This window comes from Lissotriton vulgaris, chromosome 7 (assembly GCF_964263255.1).
Source record: "Lissotriton vulgaris chromosome 7, aLisVul1.2, whole genome shotgun sequence".
NCBI classification, from domain to species: domain Eukaryota; kingdom Metazoa; phylum Chordata; class Amphibia; order Caudata; family Salamandridae; genus Lissotriton; species Lissotriton vulgaris.
In genome coordinates, this window is record NC_141695.1 from 243897641 (window position 1) to 243915124 (window position 17484).

General features: G+C 43.5%; 1 protein-coding gene across 5 annotated transcripts in view; it reads right to left on the reverse strand.

The window, feature by feature from the left end:
* Positions 1-17484, reverse strand: part of HPN (hepsin) — a 389596-nt gene that overhangs the window by 225470 nt on the left and 146642 nt on the right. Inside the window, exon 1 of one of the 5 annotated variants that reach the window (XM_086930019.1) lies at positions 13849-13868. The exons of the other annotated variants lie outside the window; for them this stretch is intronic. The gene's annotated coding sequence lies outside the window, so the exon portion shown is untranslated. Of the gene's footprint in view, positions 1-13848; positions 13869-17484 lie in introns of those variants that run through there. 5 annotated transcript variants of the gene reach the window in all.

Below are 17484 nucleotides of genomic sequence, written 5' to 3' on the forward strand. Positions count from 1 at the left end.
CTTTTAGAGAGAAACTCTAGACTTGGCTTTTCACACTTTAGTCTATCTGCATATTTTCCTATCTCACATTCCACATAGCCCTGGGACACTCTTTTTAAGCAGCTGTGCACTCTACAAGTCTCTGCATTTATTCATTCGTTCCTTGCCACCCCCTTCTTAATATTTGGCTGTTCTGCCTGTCTACTCCTGTTAGAATTTTGAGTTTGCCTAGGCAGGGGTTTGCTGAGCAGTGAGTTTAAAAGTGAATCAGGAGGGTCAGCATGTATGTCTTTGAGCCCCCATGGCTAGCCTTAGTCTCAGTCCTGTCTGCTTGTTCTTCTTGCCATCTGAGTACCCCCCAGTCTCTATGTACTACCATCCTCACTCACCCATTGCTCCCTGATCCTTCAGATTCTACTCCCTATTTTCAATTTGTGAAATATTTATTTATTATTTAGTACCAGCCGACTACAAAGCGCAGCTAGGTCACTTGCTTCTGGCGCTGCCACCCACTTTATTTTTCACTTTTCATTTACTGTTTTAAAATGGTTGTCGTCCATGTTGGAATGGTGAATGAAAATCTGAAAATGGGCACTGGATTATTATGATACTAGCTCGTGCATGGGCACACAGTGGTCACAATCTTGGAATAGCTTCAGGCGCATGCAGGCATCATGAGCACTCACATGTTTCACAATCCATGTGTACACATTGACAGTCATCTTGGAATGGCATTTCTTTAAAAGAAAACTGTTATATGTTGTTTTTTGAATCTTTTATGCCATTTCTTGTTTTCTCTGTAAGTGGTTGAGAGCATGCATTAGTGTATGGATGTTAGATAAATGCATAGCTGCCAAGGTTTCAGATTGCTATGTGTGACATTTTCACAATTTCAGTGTAATTATGAGTGACATTTCAACAACTATGAGTGGCACTTTCCTGCAAACAAAAATCAAGCAATGCAGACGAGGGAAACATAAACATCAGAAATTATACCCTTTTGAGCAACGAGAAACTCCAAGAGGATCTTAAAACTGCTCCAAATGTGTTTTCTTTACATGAGCAAGAAGAGATAAAACATGTAAACAGCACAGAAGCAGCACGGTTTGAAGTCAGGTATTCTGTCCGCTCTGTATTGCTGTTTGAAGCCTGGAGCACAGCAAACATCGAAAAACCTGAATCCAACACTCTGACTTCAGATACCGACATGCCCTGGTAAGTGAAAAAGTAGTCTGTCTCGAGTGACAGTCACGATGCAAGCAGTAGCTCTCTGTGAACTGGTGGCACTGCGCTGCAGCTGTTTGGAGAGAGGCATGCAACCTGGCCTGGTTTTTAACTTCTTAGAAGCGTCGAACGTTCAGCGCCCAGTGCTGAACGTTCGAAGAACGGATGCTGGGCCGTCGGCCAACGGTCGTGCGCAGCACTGGAGAGGTAGTGCTCGTGACGACCGTTGGCCGAAGGCAGCACTTAAGGTGTTAAAGATAATAAAAAACCTCCTGCTCAGCTGTGTTTGTCTCCCAGGATGGGAGCATAGCAAGTCAGACACTGTTAAACGGATGTATGACATCATAACGCATGCTTTTACATCGCATGCTTTTACATCGCAACTTTTACAACGCATGCCTTTACAACACATAGTGTTGAGGGGTGCTGGATAGTGAATAGTTTAATTTACTATTCCAACTCCAGTCCCCGTGGATAGTAGGGAAGGTGTTGGACAGTAAATTAAATCTATTCCCTATCCTAGAGCGCCCCCCAGCGCAATACGTTGTAATGGTTTGCGTTGTAAACGTTGCGATGTAAAAGCACTGCATGGTAAAAATTGCGTTGTAAAGCATGTTTCCCCTGTTAAACAGTGGGTGATAGTGTTGCCAGGTGACAGATACAATTCTGGGGGTCTCAGGTTGGGCAACAAGGAACATGGAACACTATTCTGTTGCCGGGCAGCCTGGCAGAAATTCTGTCAGCTTTAAGCAGCCTAGTAGTATGCCCACTCACTGGGCACCAGGCTCCTCCATGCAAATCAATCAAATGATAAAGGAACGGGAGAAGCTACACTGACCTCCAGGCCACTCTCTCTGTCCTATTCAGGACCCGTGCCCAGACTGTAGCAGGATGTGAGTGGTCCCAAAATGGATCTCAGCTGCCTCAGCCTATACCCTAATTACTTATAGAGTCAGCTGACTTGCGGATAGCAGCCACTGCAGTCTGCATTTGATAGGCATGATTGGGCAAACCTCAGGACAGGCTGTGAGACACACAAAGTACTCAGAGCCAGGCAGGCTGCAATATTGGAAATTACACACCAGTATAAGGAAGTGAGCGTCCCAGGGTTCCGAGGTGCCGCCTGCTACTAGATACTGACAGTTGATAGAGCCAAACTTCGGCCTTGCCTTACCTTACTAATTAAGTTCAGCTAAGATGGTCTTTTATTTGCCTGCTAAAATTTGTTGAGGGGAAAATCAACACATTAAAATTATACTTACAAAGTAGTCATGCTGTAAGGACCACAGACTTCAAAATCTAGTTATAGATTTTTTATTATAAGGCCAGAAATATTTGTATATAAACACACAGCAATATCAATAAATATAGGTACAGGAAAATTAATACAGAGCTAAATCTGCGCATATAATTGATTTGGTAAAAGAGACACAAAACTATAAACTCCAACATTAATACACAGCCCAAATTAGAGGCGGAATCCAACTCTCTTTTCATCAGGAAAGGAAGCTTGAAATTTCTTTCCTTACACTACTCTCATTTATGAGAGTTCTATTTGGTTCCCCTAATTTAGTTCTCAAAGGTGTCAGCACGTGTATACTTCCTTGAAGTACTCACGTCAAATGGGTCAAATAGCTTAAGGCTATGGAGCTCACTCTAAGATACTCCTTCTCCTCCGAAAATCTAGAAGTCTGCCATTTCTGTCCTTGCGCATAATACAAAAAGAGGATAAATTCAGCCCCCTACCAAAGGTATCACTTGACATTTAGTTTCATTTCTGCACAGTTTCGGTGCTTTTTCATGATTTCTTTAATTAAATCTTCCTTGCTTCTTGTGACCTTGGAGGGTAGATAGGCCAGGTATAGACGATGTCCTCCCTTCTCTTTCTCAGACCGTTCAAAGACATTCCAGTTATCTCTTCTCAAAATGAAAAATAATGAGGATACATTCCTTCTACCTTCAATGGAATGAAAACACACTCCTCTAGCACAAATAAGGATACATTTAATTAGTTATTCAGTAGCAGAAGAAGGGAAACTGTAAACACTTTGCAACTCGGGGTCTAGACGCAGGCAACTTTAGAACACACGATTACATTAATATGAATATAGTGTCTTCATAAACGGGTGCATTTGTAGATAATGGTGTCTTCTATTACATGTGAATTCTATATAACATGCACATGACACTTCTTGTCAACGTAGGGAATAAATCCATTTAAAACATAATACACAATGATACTTAAAACATATGCTGGTGCTTTAAACTATGAGTATGATGCACCTCTACAATTAGAGTGCTATATGCGCTCTATCACAGTTAACTACTTGCACACATTATCTGAAAAAGAAATCACTTTTACTTAGTCACTTAGCATGATTAATGTTCTTCTCAGAGTCGAGCAGAGCCATCCACTGCCAATGCTGGGGCTGGGTGCACCTCAGAGGGTCCAGCCCGCAGGATCCATTATACCACCACACTGCAACTGTGGTCAAGCAATGTGCTCAGCTGCACTGCCAATCCGACAGTGCGGCTCAGCAGCTGCGCCATTTACAACATTTGAAATGCCGCCGACTTGCACCCGCCCACCTTATTAAATTGAGTCTGACAACTTTGAGAGACTCACGCTGTCTACCATTCCACTGGACACTGACAATGACTCCTCTCCTGACGTCAGGCTGTGTGGTGTCAGGTGGGTTTACTTTGTGGTACAGGAGCAGAGGAACCAGGCCCCAAGCCAGTCGTAGCGGCATGCATTGCGCTGCCACTGCAGCTTTAATTATTGGTGCATTATAGAGGCTTTGGCTGGGCAGCTGAGAGGTGCTATAATGAGTGACAATGCATTTAAGTGGGGTGATGTGGACGACCACACTGAAATGGGTTAGTCTAACGCCTGATGCGTGGTACTTGGCATGACTTTAAATCAAAGGGGAGTTCTTGGTTCTGGACTTAGTTGTCAGGAGTGGCGCAAGCTGGCGGTTGGTGCTCTCCTACCTGCTACCTGCTATTTCATTAAAAGAGTTTAACTGCATCTCGTCGTTGTGTATTCCTGGATATTCACAACAAAACCCCATTCCAATATGGCTACCAATCAGTATGTTTGTGCTTACCTCGTGAGTTTTTTTAGCACTTGTGGCCATTTTGGGAACAGTTTGTGTCAATACAAACAAGCACTGACAAATCTGATAGCTCAGCGTTTTACAGCTGAGACCTATTAGTTTTACCAATGCTTGTTTTGATTGCATTTTACATCAGTTCTTTCTTTGTTTCTGACTTAGGGAAACAGTTTCACCATGGTAAATGAATAGTGGTTGAGGATAAACACTTTTGGCTTACTGTGTTTTTCTTTAGCCATACATGCTGTTAAAATCTGATATTTGTGTTTTTACAAACAAATGCAGAAGACTTCCAACGTTTTTTAGATTTGCAAAAAATATCTTTGTTGGAATTAACATCCACATAAGAGGCACAATATGCACCAGTCTCAACAGTATTTAAAGATGCGGAGAGTTCAGGGGAATTGTGGGTTTGTCATGACAGATGGAAGATCGGCCTCTGGCTGAGTAGGAGAACGCCCAGGAGGCCAATGGTTTTCAAGAGCTATTTCCATCTGGACAGACTGAGTCACATATCAGATATGACTTTGACAAACTCTTAGACTTCAGTTAGAATTACTCACATACCAGCTACTCACCTGTAGCAGAGTTGAGTCATGTTTTTCACACGTATCTACCAGACTGGTGCAGCTTAGTTAAAAAGTCATATGGTAACCAAACATCAGAAAGATAGGTCTGAAGCAGCTTCGGTGACATGACAGGCGAGCATATGACAGGCAAGAAGCCCCGGTAAAGAGTCATTCATATGTGCTCTTTTGAAAAGATCGACAGGGTTTGTATTAGTGTCATCTATGATAGGCTAGTAGACACGGGTTAAAGCAAATTGCATGTCTGAGGCGAGAAAAGTCAATTGCAATGCCTTTACAACGCAATTTTTACAATGCACGTGCCTTTACATTGCATGCCATTACACCGCATTCCACGACAACGCATGCCATCACAACGCATTATAAGGTTAGTAATGGAGATTTTTAAGTTTTAGGGTGGGTATTGGTTTTGGGGTAGTTGGGAATAGTTATTTTTACCCCTACGCTATCCAACACTTTCCCTACTGTTGCACTAAAAGTATTATGCATTGTAATGGCATGCGTTGTAATGGTATGTGTTGTAATGTAATGCGTTGTAATGGTAGTTTTAAAAAATCCATTGTAATGGTATGCGTTGTAAAGTCATGCAATGTAATGGTAGTTGCATTGTAAAAACTGCGATGTAAAAGCATGCATTGTAATTGTTTCATTGTAAAGCAATATACTTGTCTGAGAATTCTCACAAGGGAGTAAGTTTGAAGGAAATCAATGATATGTCAGACGCACCACTGAAAGGCCAATAGGGCTGTTGGTGAGCCAGTCATTAATCAAGCATAGCTGTGGAACACCAGTAGTTGCACATCTGACATACCATGTGAGGTACAAATATGGCAGACAGAGAGGTTTAGTGAAAGGCTAGTTACATGGGAGGATCATGGGGTACAGGAGGTGCCCTCTGTGTTCTAGGTGATCATAGGGTCTATAGCTGCACCTCTATATAGACTCTACAGGAATTCCACTCATAACTCTCCCATGATTCTCTCTTTCTGCTCGTGCCTTCTGTGCTAAGAGAGGTGCTAGAGTCTTGTCTAGGGGAATGGTCTTAGATTGAAATCTCCCTGATTGGCCCTAGTCAGCTTTAATAATAAACTCCACCATCTCAGCTGTCCGCGAAACACCTCACAGTGGTTTACCATTTGGTGTCCTCATTTACGCCCACTAGAATCTGCCTTCTAACCTCTTCTCATGACCCCCATGTGGTTCTCGAACCAGGCTTTTCGGGTGTTCTCTGAAGCGAGAATGGGGATTGCACTGATACTTTGCCTGTGCACGACATTTTCTCTTTATGAAACAAATTTCATGTAGAAGGTCTAAACCAAAAAATGAAATCTATTTATTCATATAAATAGTTATTTGGTTGGGGTATTCATCTAACTAGAAAAAGATTAATTTATTCCGCAATCTGTTGGAGCAGCCATGCCCTGATGCTTAAGAGCAATAGAATCAACTGATTAGTTATGAACGCATTGCCTCATTGCTTAGAACAGAGTCTCCACAAGTGCTGCAATGCAAAGAAACAGTGATTTGCAAATAATTCCAAATGGGTTCATGGCATCTAAAATGGTAACTAATGGTCATTCTGAGATTCTAATTAGTGATTCCCTATTTCTAATTTCAATATAAAGAATCGCAATTTGAATATACCACAGATTCCCAAACAGTTGCAAAACTAGCATTTTGCATGTGGAGTTTAGTACCAAGTGGAAAAGTGGTAATCAAATTTAAACTATTAAAAGGGCTTCAGAGTACAAGATTATATTCCACAAGGTCTTCTTTGTATGCAATGGCGAAGATGATGCTCATACTGGCTGGACAGCAGAGGAGGAGAATGAAACAGGAACGCATTTTCAGGATTATTACTATACCGTTTGACCAAACAGAAGAGGAAATTTATGACAAATATAGACCCAGATGTAGATCGCCAATTACCGGTCGGTAACGGCCGATTTCGGCCGTTACCGACCGGTATTTGGGAATTGGCATGTAGGGGGAATTTTATTTACAGAATCGGTATATTTACCGATTCGGTAAATTTACAGAATCGGTAAAATACCGAATCGGTAAATATACCGAATCTGTAAATCAAGATGTAGGTGGCACTGTAATCAGTATCACAGGCCCTTACCGAATCGTTATTTACCATGGAATATTATTCCATGGTAAATAACGAATTCTAGTGTACATGCACATCTGTGCATGTACACCTGTGCCATGTAGCACACAGACATGCCCTAAGGGCATGTATGTGTGTCACATGGCACACAAGCCAGAAACAGGGGTGCAACAGGGTGTCAAAGTGACACCCTGTCCCCCTTGTAAATTCGGTAATTTTACCGATTCTGTAATTACCGAATCGGTATATGCTATTGAATCCTATGGGCTTCAAGGCCCATAGGAATTAATGGCAAATACCGATTCTGTAATTACAGAATCGGTAATTACCGAATCTTACAGATTCGGTATTTTTACCGAATTATTTACCTACATAGCAATTACCGAATAGTGAATACCGAATCGGTAGAATTCGGTATTTACCATTCGGTAATTGGCTATTACCTACATCTGGGCCCTAGTCTCAGCAGTTAGGTAATATTTGAACTCATGTTTGACTTGGGTGCTGACCTATGAAGAGGCAAGCTCAGAAGACAGGCCATAACAATGATTGTCCAACTACTCTGCTCATTGCACTACTTGTCCTCCAGCAGCTTCCGGGGTGTCCTAACCACAGGTGTCTGAATATCCTCAAATGTCCTAAACATTTTTTGTTGTTGCAATTTTGTAATTATCTTCATGCCATAGTGCCTAGAACGAACTCCAACATACTATTTCCCAACATCCCACAGGGTTTGCAGAACACCAAATTACAATTCTTAAAAAGTGGGATACAATGGATTGTACAACCGCCTATCAAAAGGAAACATTGTTGATGGATTTTTTACTGTGTAAGTTACTCCCAGATTCTTTACAATAGTGCATATCTGTTATGGCAAGGTTTTCTTGTATTAGGTTTTAACCTCTAATAACTGTTTTAACCCTACCAAAAGAGAATTAGCCCTTATCAGTGTAAGCATATACATAAAATAACATGCCATTCAAGAATAATAAAGTAAAAAGTGGCATTTTTGTACTTCTACCTGAAGGGGCCAACACAGTGTAACTTATTTATACACAGTAGCAGCAAGAACGACTGGTCTAGGATGAGTCTACTTGCATTTAGGTGTTGATGAGCTCCGCTAAGATGCTGTGTCTTTTATCTTGTATTTCTTCCAGTGTTGTGGGCTTGGGTTAAAGGTGTGAGGATTAGAAGCATGTCTCAGATAAGATCTAATTATTTTATTCACTACAGAAAATCTATGAGTATTAAAATCATATCTGATATTTAGCAGTTTAATTCTGTCACTGATTGGTAAAATAGCTTGCTCAGACACCTCTTAGACAATATCTACCATCAAATGTTCACACAGACTCAAATGCGTCAAACTCTTTGATACATCATGTCCCTTTGTTCACACGTCAATAGTGACAGTGTGTCTCCCACCAAATAGTGAGAGGTACCTGTGAAACTGCAATATAACAATGTGCATGGGATTCCTGGGACAGTGGTGAATGCCCACAGTACCACATTATAAAGCAGGGGGAGAGGATGTGACCTAACAGGCTAGGGTGGCCGATCTGAAATCTGGGACGCTGGGTACGAGTCTCTGCAATGACTAAACATCCAGTGACTCTGGGCAAATCCTTTAATCTCCCTGGGCCTAACAAAAATGATTGTAATCATGTGTAACTGGTGCTCATGTAAAGCGCTCTGATACCTGATACCTTCAGGTCAAACTGCGGTATACAATACTCAGAAAAAAAGAATAAAAACTAAAATCATAACTGCAAGATTACCCATTGGTATATGCAAGACTTTCACTAATTCTAGCTTTTTAACAAACTGCAATTTACTGATGGAATTTTTGAGCCCACACAATGTTAGAGGGAAAGTTTCAAGACCCTGTATACAATGTGATGCTGGTTAAAAAGTCAGGACCAACTTAATGTGTCACACTTGATATTTGGGCACTTGGTAACTATAAGTTTCCACACAATAGTTCAAGTTCAAGTTCGAGCATTTGTATAGCGCACTACTCACCCAGAGGGTCTCAAGGCGCTGGGGGAAGGGGTTCAATATTTGTCGAATAGCCAGGTTTCGAGTTCTTTTCTGAAGGAGATGTGGTTCTGAGTAAGGCGGAGGTGGGTGGGGAGAGAGTTCCAGGTCTTGGCAGCCAGGAAGGAGAAGGATCTGCCACCCATGGTGGATTTCCGGATTCGCGGGATTGCGGCGAGGGCTTGATTGGACGATCTTAGTTGGCGGGTGGGTTTGTAGAAGGACAGTCGAGTGTTGAGGCATTCGGGTCCTAGATTGTAGAGGGCTTTGTGTGTGTGGGTGAGAAGGCGGAAAGTAATTCTTTTGTTGACGGGAAGCCAGTGGAGGTCTTTTAGATGTCCGGAGATGTGATCTTGGCGAGGGATGTCTAATATGAGTCTTGCTGACGCGTTTTGGATGCGCTGGAGTTTTTTCTGTAGTTTTGCTGAGAATCCGGCGTATAGTGTGTTACCATAATCCAGTCGACTCGTGACCAAAGCGTGGGTGACAGTCTTTCTTGTCTCGAGGGGGATGCAGCGGAAGATGTTTTTGAGAATGCGAAGTATGTTGAAGAAGGAGGACGAGACGGCGTTGACTTGTCTGGACATCGAGAGAGAGGAGTCTAGGATGAAGCCAAGGTTACGTGCATGGTCTGTGGGTGTGGGTGCTGTGCCCAGAGCGGAAGGCCACCAAGAGTCGACCCATGCTAAGGGGGAAGATCCTAGGATGAGCACCTCCGTTTTGTCTGAGTTGAGTTTAAGACAGCTATGTTTCATCCATTCGGCTACTTCTTTCATGCCGTCGTGAAGGTTGGTTTTGGCGGTGTTGGGGTCTTTGGTGAGGGAAAGGATTAACTGGGTGTCGTCGGCGTAAGAGATGATGTTAAGGTTGTGTTGACGCGCGATGGAGGCGAGAGGACTCATGTAGACGTTGAAGAGGGTGGGACTGAGTGATGATCCTTGTGGTACGCCGCAGATGACTTCCGTGGCCTCTGAGTAGAATGGGGGAAGTCGGACTCTTTGAGTTCTCCCAGCGAGGAATGAGATGATCCAGTCCAAGGCTTTTCCTTGTATGCCGATGTTGCTGAGGCGATGTATAAGGGTACTGTGGCAGACTGTGTCGAAAGCGGCGGATAGGTCGAGTAGGATGAGGGCCACTGTTTCTCCGTTGTCCAGGAGTGTTCGGATGTCGTCGGTCGCTGCAATGAGGGCGGTTTCGGTGCTGTGTTTGGCTTGAAACCCGGATTGAGATGGATCAAGGGAGTTGTTGGATTCGAGGAAGGCAGCGAGTTGGCTGTTGACGGCTTTCTAGATGACTTTGGCCGGGAAAGGGAGGAGGGATATGGGTCGGTAGTTCTTAAGTTCAGATGGGTCTGCTGTGGGTTTCTTCAGAAAGGCGCTGAGTTTGGCGTGTTTCCAGCTTTCTGGAAAGGAGGCAGAGTTGAACGAGCAGTTGATGACATCACGGAGATGGGGTGCGATGATGGAGTCAGCTTTGTTGAAGATGTGGTGGGGGCAGGGGTCGGTGGGCGAGCCAGAGTGGATTGAGTTCATGAGGCGAATGGTGTCTTCAGTGGTGATTGGGTTCCAGGCGCTGAGGTTGTTAGTTGGCGGAGTAGGATCTGAGGGGGGTGGGGAGGGTAGATCGCTGGGAGTATTCTCGAAGCTGTTGTGGTTGTCGGCAATTTTGTTGTAGAAGAAGGAGGATAACGCGTCTCAGAGGTCTTGGGAGGGAGTGATGTCGTTGGATGCTGCGGTGGGGTTGGTGAATTCTTTAACGATGTTGAAGTGTTCCTTGCTGTTATGAGAGTTGTTGTCGAGACGATCCTTGAAAGCTGATTTCTTGGCGGATCGAATCAATTGGTGGTGTTTGCGGGTGGCTGACTTGAGGGAGGCCATGTTGTCGGAGGTTGGGTTTTTTCTCCATATCTTTTCCAGGTTGCGGCATAGCTTCTTGGATTTTTTAAGTTTGTCATTGAACCAGGGAGCCTTTTTGCTGGCTGATTTCATCTGGTGCTTTTTCAGGGGTGCTAATTCGTCAGCACTGTGGGTAATCCATTGCCTGAGGTTAATGGCCGCTTGGTTTGGGTCCATTGAGATGGTGGGAGGATTTTGGTTGAGTGATGTGAGGAGTTGGTCGGAGGTGATTTTTTTCCAGTTTCTCCGAGATATAGGTTGTGGACGGTTAAGGGTCAGGGTGGTTTTGTAGCTGAAGTGAACACAGCTGTCATCCGTCCAGTGGAGAGCAGTAGTGAGATCGAAGGAGATGTGCTTGCTGGAGGTGAAGATGGGGTCGAGCGTGTGTCCGGCTGTGTGGGTGGGGGTGTCAACAAGTTGTTTGAGTCCGAGATTGGCCAGGTTGTCCAGAAGGGTGGTGGTGTTGCTGTCGTGTTTGTTTTCAAGGTGGTAGTTGAGGTCTCCTAGAAGAATGTAGTTCTCGGAGGCGAGGGCGTGTGGGCTGACGAAGTCCGTGATGTCATCGCTGAATTGAGAGCGGGTACCTGGAGGCCTGTAGATGAGGGTGCCTCTAAGTGTGGTCCTGGGGTCGGTGTGGATCTGAAAGTGGAGATGTTCGGCGGTTGCAAGATTGTCGTCAGAGTTGGTTGTCATTTTGATGGTGTTTCTGTGGACGATGGCGATGCCTCCTCCTGTTTGATTGGTGCGGTCTTTTTGGATAATCTTGTAAGTGTCCGGTATGGCTATGGCGATGTCGGGTGCTGATGATGTGTTCATCCATGTTTCAGTAAGGAAGGCGATGTCAGGTGACGCAGTGTCGAGTAGGTCCCAGAGTTCTGTTGCGTGTTTGTGGATCGAGCGGGTGTTGAGCAGGATGCACTTTAGGCGGATAGAGTTGGAGCTGTGATTGGAGGACGTGGATTTGGCGAGGGTCCTGAAGCAGTTGAACTTGCAGGAGAGGCAGGCGAATGGGCCGTGAGTACGTCCTGGAGTAGTTTCGCAGCATAGTGGTGTACGTCTGGGGTTGAGGGCAAGGAGAGTAGCGGCATCATATGTGAATCTAGAGGGTTGGGAGCGGCGGGGACCAGGGGGTCTGGCGCTGGGCACGGTCCAGGCGCAGACGGGCGTAGACGGGCTTACCTTTGGCGCACCTTCGGCACGCATGGGGCGCGACCGCTGCGCGTAAACGCTGCACGATTGTCCAGCTGTCATTAATGGGGGGCAGAGGGGGGCGGAGCATGGGCGGGGCGGCTGGGAGGCGGGAGCGTGTGGGGAGGGACGGGCTGGAGTCACAACCAAATGGCAACAAGCAGAAAACAAAGGCTAACACGCCGATATTGGGGCACAAGTAATGAAAATAAAGCCAATGCAAATTAAAATACTTCCGTGGGCACAGTTAAGCACACAGGCACCATGAAAATCTATAATGAACACACGGCGCAATTATTGTCCAGCAATGCGAGGCGCTATTAGGCAAACACACGGCACAATTAATGTTCAGCAGTGCGAGGCGCTTAAAATGTGTAAATTCAAATTGGCAGCAGTGTGGAGGAGAGCAGCGCTACGATACCCAGAGCTGCAGGAGGCAAGGGGGAGCAACCGCTACGTCCGGAGACAGGCTGGTTACAAGGAAATGTCGGACCGGACGTTCCTTATAGCCAGTGGGTGGGTGGGGCGGCTGGGAGGTGGGAGCGTGGGGGGAGGGACGGGCTGGAGGCACAACCAAATGGCAACAAGCAGAAAACAAAGGCTAACACGCCGATATTGGGGCACAAGTAATGAAAATAAAGCCAATGCAAATTAAAATACTTCCGTGGGCACAGTTAAGCACACAGGCAACATGAAAATCTATAATCAACACACGGCGCAATTATTGTCCAGCAATGCGAGGCGCTATTAGGTAAACACACGGCACAATTAATGTTCAGCAGTGCGAGGCGCTTAAAATGTGTAAATTCAAATTGGCAGCAGTGTGGAGGAGAGCAGCGCTACGATGCCCAGAGCTGCAGGAGGCAAGGGGGAGCAACCGCTACGTCCGGAGACAGGCTGGTTATAATAATATATATTTATTATATAATATATAATAAATAAGTAATAATAGTAGCACCATTTTCTTAAAGCCGGGAAAAGATTACACAAATGGAATGGCAAGCATGCTGAAAGCATTGAGTTTCAAGTTTTTTCATTTTGAGAGCTGCAAATTATTCAGTTGTATTTCAAAATGTTAAACATTCTGCAAGGTCCTACTAATTTGGTGGCAATGACCACCCCTACAATGTCATAAAATGTAATAAGGAGGAGGTGAACAACTCCCCGAATGGTGTTTAAAAATATTTCAATATAACACCTTCTTACTTTCCTAATCCACTAATAGTCCTACAAAGAAAAGCAGAGTCCAGGGAAATTAGTTTGAGAGACAATGAGAAATGAGAGAGATAATGTGCGAGTCTGCATGTGTGAGTTTGAGTGCATTACACAGAGCTCTATAGTTAGCCTACTGAAAGTCAGTGGAGCACACTCCAAGTGAAAAGATAATACATATCCTGCAATACCTCTCTTTTAAAATATCAATCACTGAAAAATGCAGCATGTTTAGTAAATACATGAAAAACACAATTAGTGATTATTTTGGGTGTTAGGCAGTGAATACACACCAATTTCAAAATGTTTGGAAACACTGAGAAAACACCACTGAAATATAAATAATAAACACTGAAAACATGAAAGAATAATGATAACATATATGTATTAGATTTAAATCTTTGGTAGGTGACAGTTACTAAGCATGGCAGCTCACTCTGTACCTAAGAGAAGGGAGAAAATGCAGACCAGAGAAGTCACTCTGTTTTAAAATGTACCTTTGGGCACAATTCAACATGAAATGGTGCAGCAGGACTGTCTGAAGATGCTTAGTTGGATGATAATAAACCCCCATCACTGTATGGAAAGATTCTGCAATGGCTGTAGAAGGAAAAAGCGCAACATGGACTCAAATGGAATAATTTGTGAGATAGCGTCTCAACATGGCACCTAAAAGCCAACCACAATATTACATGTATTTGCTGCTTCCAAAAGTAAAATTTATTTCCATGCACCCATGAAAAAAATTAATTCTAACATTTACCAGCCCCGTAATGTATACAATGAAGTTAAGAAAGGGGGATAAACAATATAAAGAATAAAGACATAACACAATAATGGAACAACACCAATTCAATCAATCTATTATTTATCTTTCTTCGATGATACAGTCATCTCTGATGCTGTCTCTCCAGCAGTCATGACCCATCAACATTCCCCATGGCTCCTGGTCTGCTCTCCCAGCTGTTCTTTTTGAAGAAATGATCAAGCGTAGTACTTGTCCCTCACATTTGCAAAATAGTTGACATCGTATGGAAGTATTGTGGTCCTGTCTATTGGTGCCCAATACAAGGTGCACCATGTAAATGTAAATGTAGTAGTATTTGTATAGCGCACCGAATCGCCTCCCGAAGGGGTAACTCAAGCGCTTGTACGCATACTGCTGTGGAACCCTTCCTGGCTTTTCCCTGTGAAGTGCCCACCCCTGGGCACCCCCAAGGTGAAGCCAGGCAATTGTTGGGGCTGTTGTGGAGATTAAGCAAGCTATTGCCCAAAGTTGCAGAGTGGGATCCATGATTAGAATAGGCACCGAGGAGAGAATTATCAGGTCCACGGAAATTGAGCCCAAGACCCGCCGAGGCAGTAATTGAACCCTGGTCCCTGGGCTAGACCTCTGCATCAGGGTCTGCCGCTCTAACCATTGAGCCACACTTCTCCACCATAGCATCAATGCTGCTCTTAGTGGGGGTCTAGATGGTTTTTAGGAATGCCATTTAAAAGACTGTTTCCACATCAAAGGTTTGATACTATTGATTGCACTATGGTGTTGAAGTTGTTGGTCAGAGTGAAAAGAATGACTTTTCAGAAGGGTCTAATTTGGTGCACATTTTACTATGACATTGATTTGGGAGGGAATATTTAGGTTCTTGTCCAGGTTGAAATCTAGGGATTTTTCAGTCTGAGGGTTCACCTTGATGGTATTTGAGGAGTTGTGATTAGAAGGAATTGGTTAGGGTTTTGTTTTAGGTGGTGTTGAGACATCCATGAATGTAGATCATTCAACACCTTTCCCAGTGTAGTTATGCCTCCTGGGAAGGAGACTTTCAAGTGTAGCAGTGTGTTGTCTGTGTATACGTGGAATGAGCTGTTATATTTGTGCAAGAGAGAGGTTAAGGATGCAATGTATAGGTAGAAATGGGCAAGAGAGAGAACGGAACCTTGTGGGACACCTTGTTACAGTGGCTAGGGGGCTATTATGTCATTAACCTCCTTAAGTGTTGGGAGCTGTTTGAGATGTAGGATTCAAACCAGTCTAGCACCTTACCTTTTAGACCATCTGCTACTTCAGGATTTTTAGCAGTGAGATATGTTTGACTGTGTCGAATGCTGATTATAGTGCCCAAAGTTTTCAGTCTGAGGGTTCACCTTGATGGTATTTGAGGAGTTGTGATTAGAAGGAATTGGTTAGGGTTTTTTTTTAGGTGGTGTTGAGACATCCATGAATGTAGATCATTCAACACCTTTCCCAGTGTAGTTATGCCTCCTGGGAAGGAGACTTTCAAGTGTAGCAGTGTGTTGTCTGTGTATACGTGGAATGAGCTGTTATATTTGTGCAAGAGAGAGGTTAAGGATGCAATGTTTAGGTAGAAATGGGCAAGAGAGAGAACGGAACCTTGTGGGACACCTTGTTACAGTGGCTAGGGGGCTATTATGTCATTAACCTCCTTAAGTGTTGGGAGCTGTTTGAGATGTAGGATTCAAACCAGTCTAGCACCTTACCTTTTAGACCATCTGCTACTTCAGGATTTTTAGCAGTGAGATATGTTTGACTGTGTCGAATGCTGATGATAGATCTAGTAGAATGAGCGAGCAAAATATATCTTTATCTCATAAGGTCCATGAGTGATCTTTCATATGGAGCATAGCTGGTTCGGTGCTACAGCTACCACTGAATCCAGACTTAATGGCGTTGAGCAGATTGTTTTCTTCAGTGAAGATTTTCAGTTGTTTCTCCATGGAGATTTCTACGACTTTTGCTATGAATGGAAGGTTAGATATCGGGCAGAAATTGTTCATGTCTTCTGGGTCGGTGTTGGGTTTCTTTAGGATAGGAGTGATTGGGCTTACTTAAAGATGTTTGAGAACACTCGCTTGAGTACAGGAATTCTTTATCACTCTGGTTTAGAAAGGCATGAAGGTGATTCCTTTGAGGATTCTGGCCAGTATAAGGTCTAAAAAGTGGTTGATGGGTTTGGATTGGCAAAAGTTGAGATTATTTTGTCAGGTGTTACTTCTATGAAAATTGACCATCTCAATGGAGATTTAATGGTTAGTTGTTCTATTGGGGGTAAAATGAATCATCATAAAAATAATATTTCAAAGTAACAGAGGGATTTGAATTTTATGTAGTTATATCATACAGTGGAGTGAAAAAAGAAACATATTTTGCTGTCTAAGATACAACACTTATGCTATAAGCTGGGAAACATTAAGGAAATACTGCCTTAAAATAAGGTACTAAAATTTGTGGTACTGAAAATGAAAGGAGCGGATATGTACCTTCCCTGACTTAAAGATTTACAGAATTTTGAGAGCACAGATTTTGAGCACTCAATTGCTGAGCGTCTTCTCTGCCATTCCAGCCTAACCAAGATGTAGCGCAATGGGCCAGCATGAGGGTGGCACAGAGATAACCTGCAGCCACTACCTCTTGAGTGTGAGCTTTTCTGCCTCTAATACAGATTTTGCTCCTTCTCCTTGGCACCTAGCTCTTGGCACGAAGTGAGTACAGGCACAGTGAGGGTGAAAGAGAAGTGGCTGCAGTAGTTGTAGCAGCATCACCATGAGTGTTATCCAGTCACTACAAGCACATTAAACTAGATGTGTCTAAGTGTGATCCATCCCTCTTTTAGAAACTAATTAGTCTCATTATTTAAGATGAATTCCTTGCATTTTTTATCAACCATTGAGTTTACTAGCCACAAGCCCTAACATTTGTTCATGTCCAACACTATTCCATCTCACTTGATTCATACTGAGGTAAAGAAGTGTTTCTATAGATCAACATTTAACAACATTTTAAATGAACTAAGCAAATGGCTACCATTACAGTAGAAAAAATCCTGACTAGGCTTTAAAAGGCACGGACACTATGTTATCAACTAGTTTACAGATTAACGAGTTTCTTCATTGCCTCAATTCAACAGGTGGGTTTGATTAATAATGATGAATACCCCGCCTGTTATGTCTGTTTCATAAATTGGATCCAGTACCTCATCCAATCTGTTAGATTCACTACAATGTTATTGTTCCGCTTTGTGATAATCCCTGTCAGCCTCAATTTTGTATCTGATGCTGTTTTTTTTCTTTTAAATCTAGACACTGGAGATGTGCTCTGGCTCAAAAACATGGCA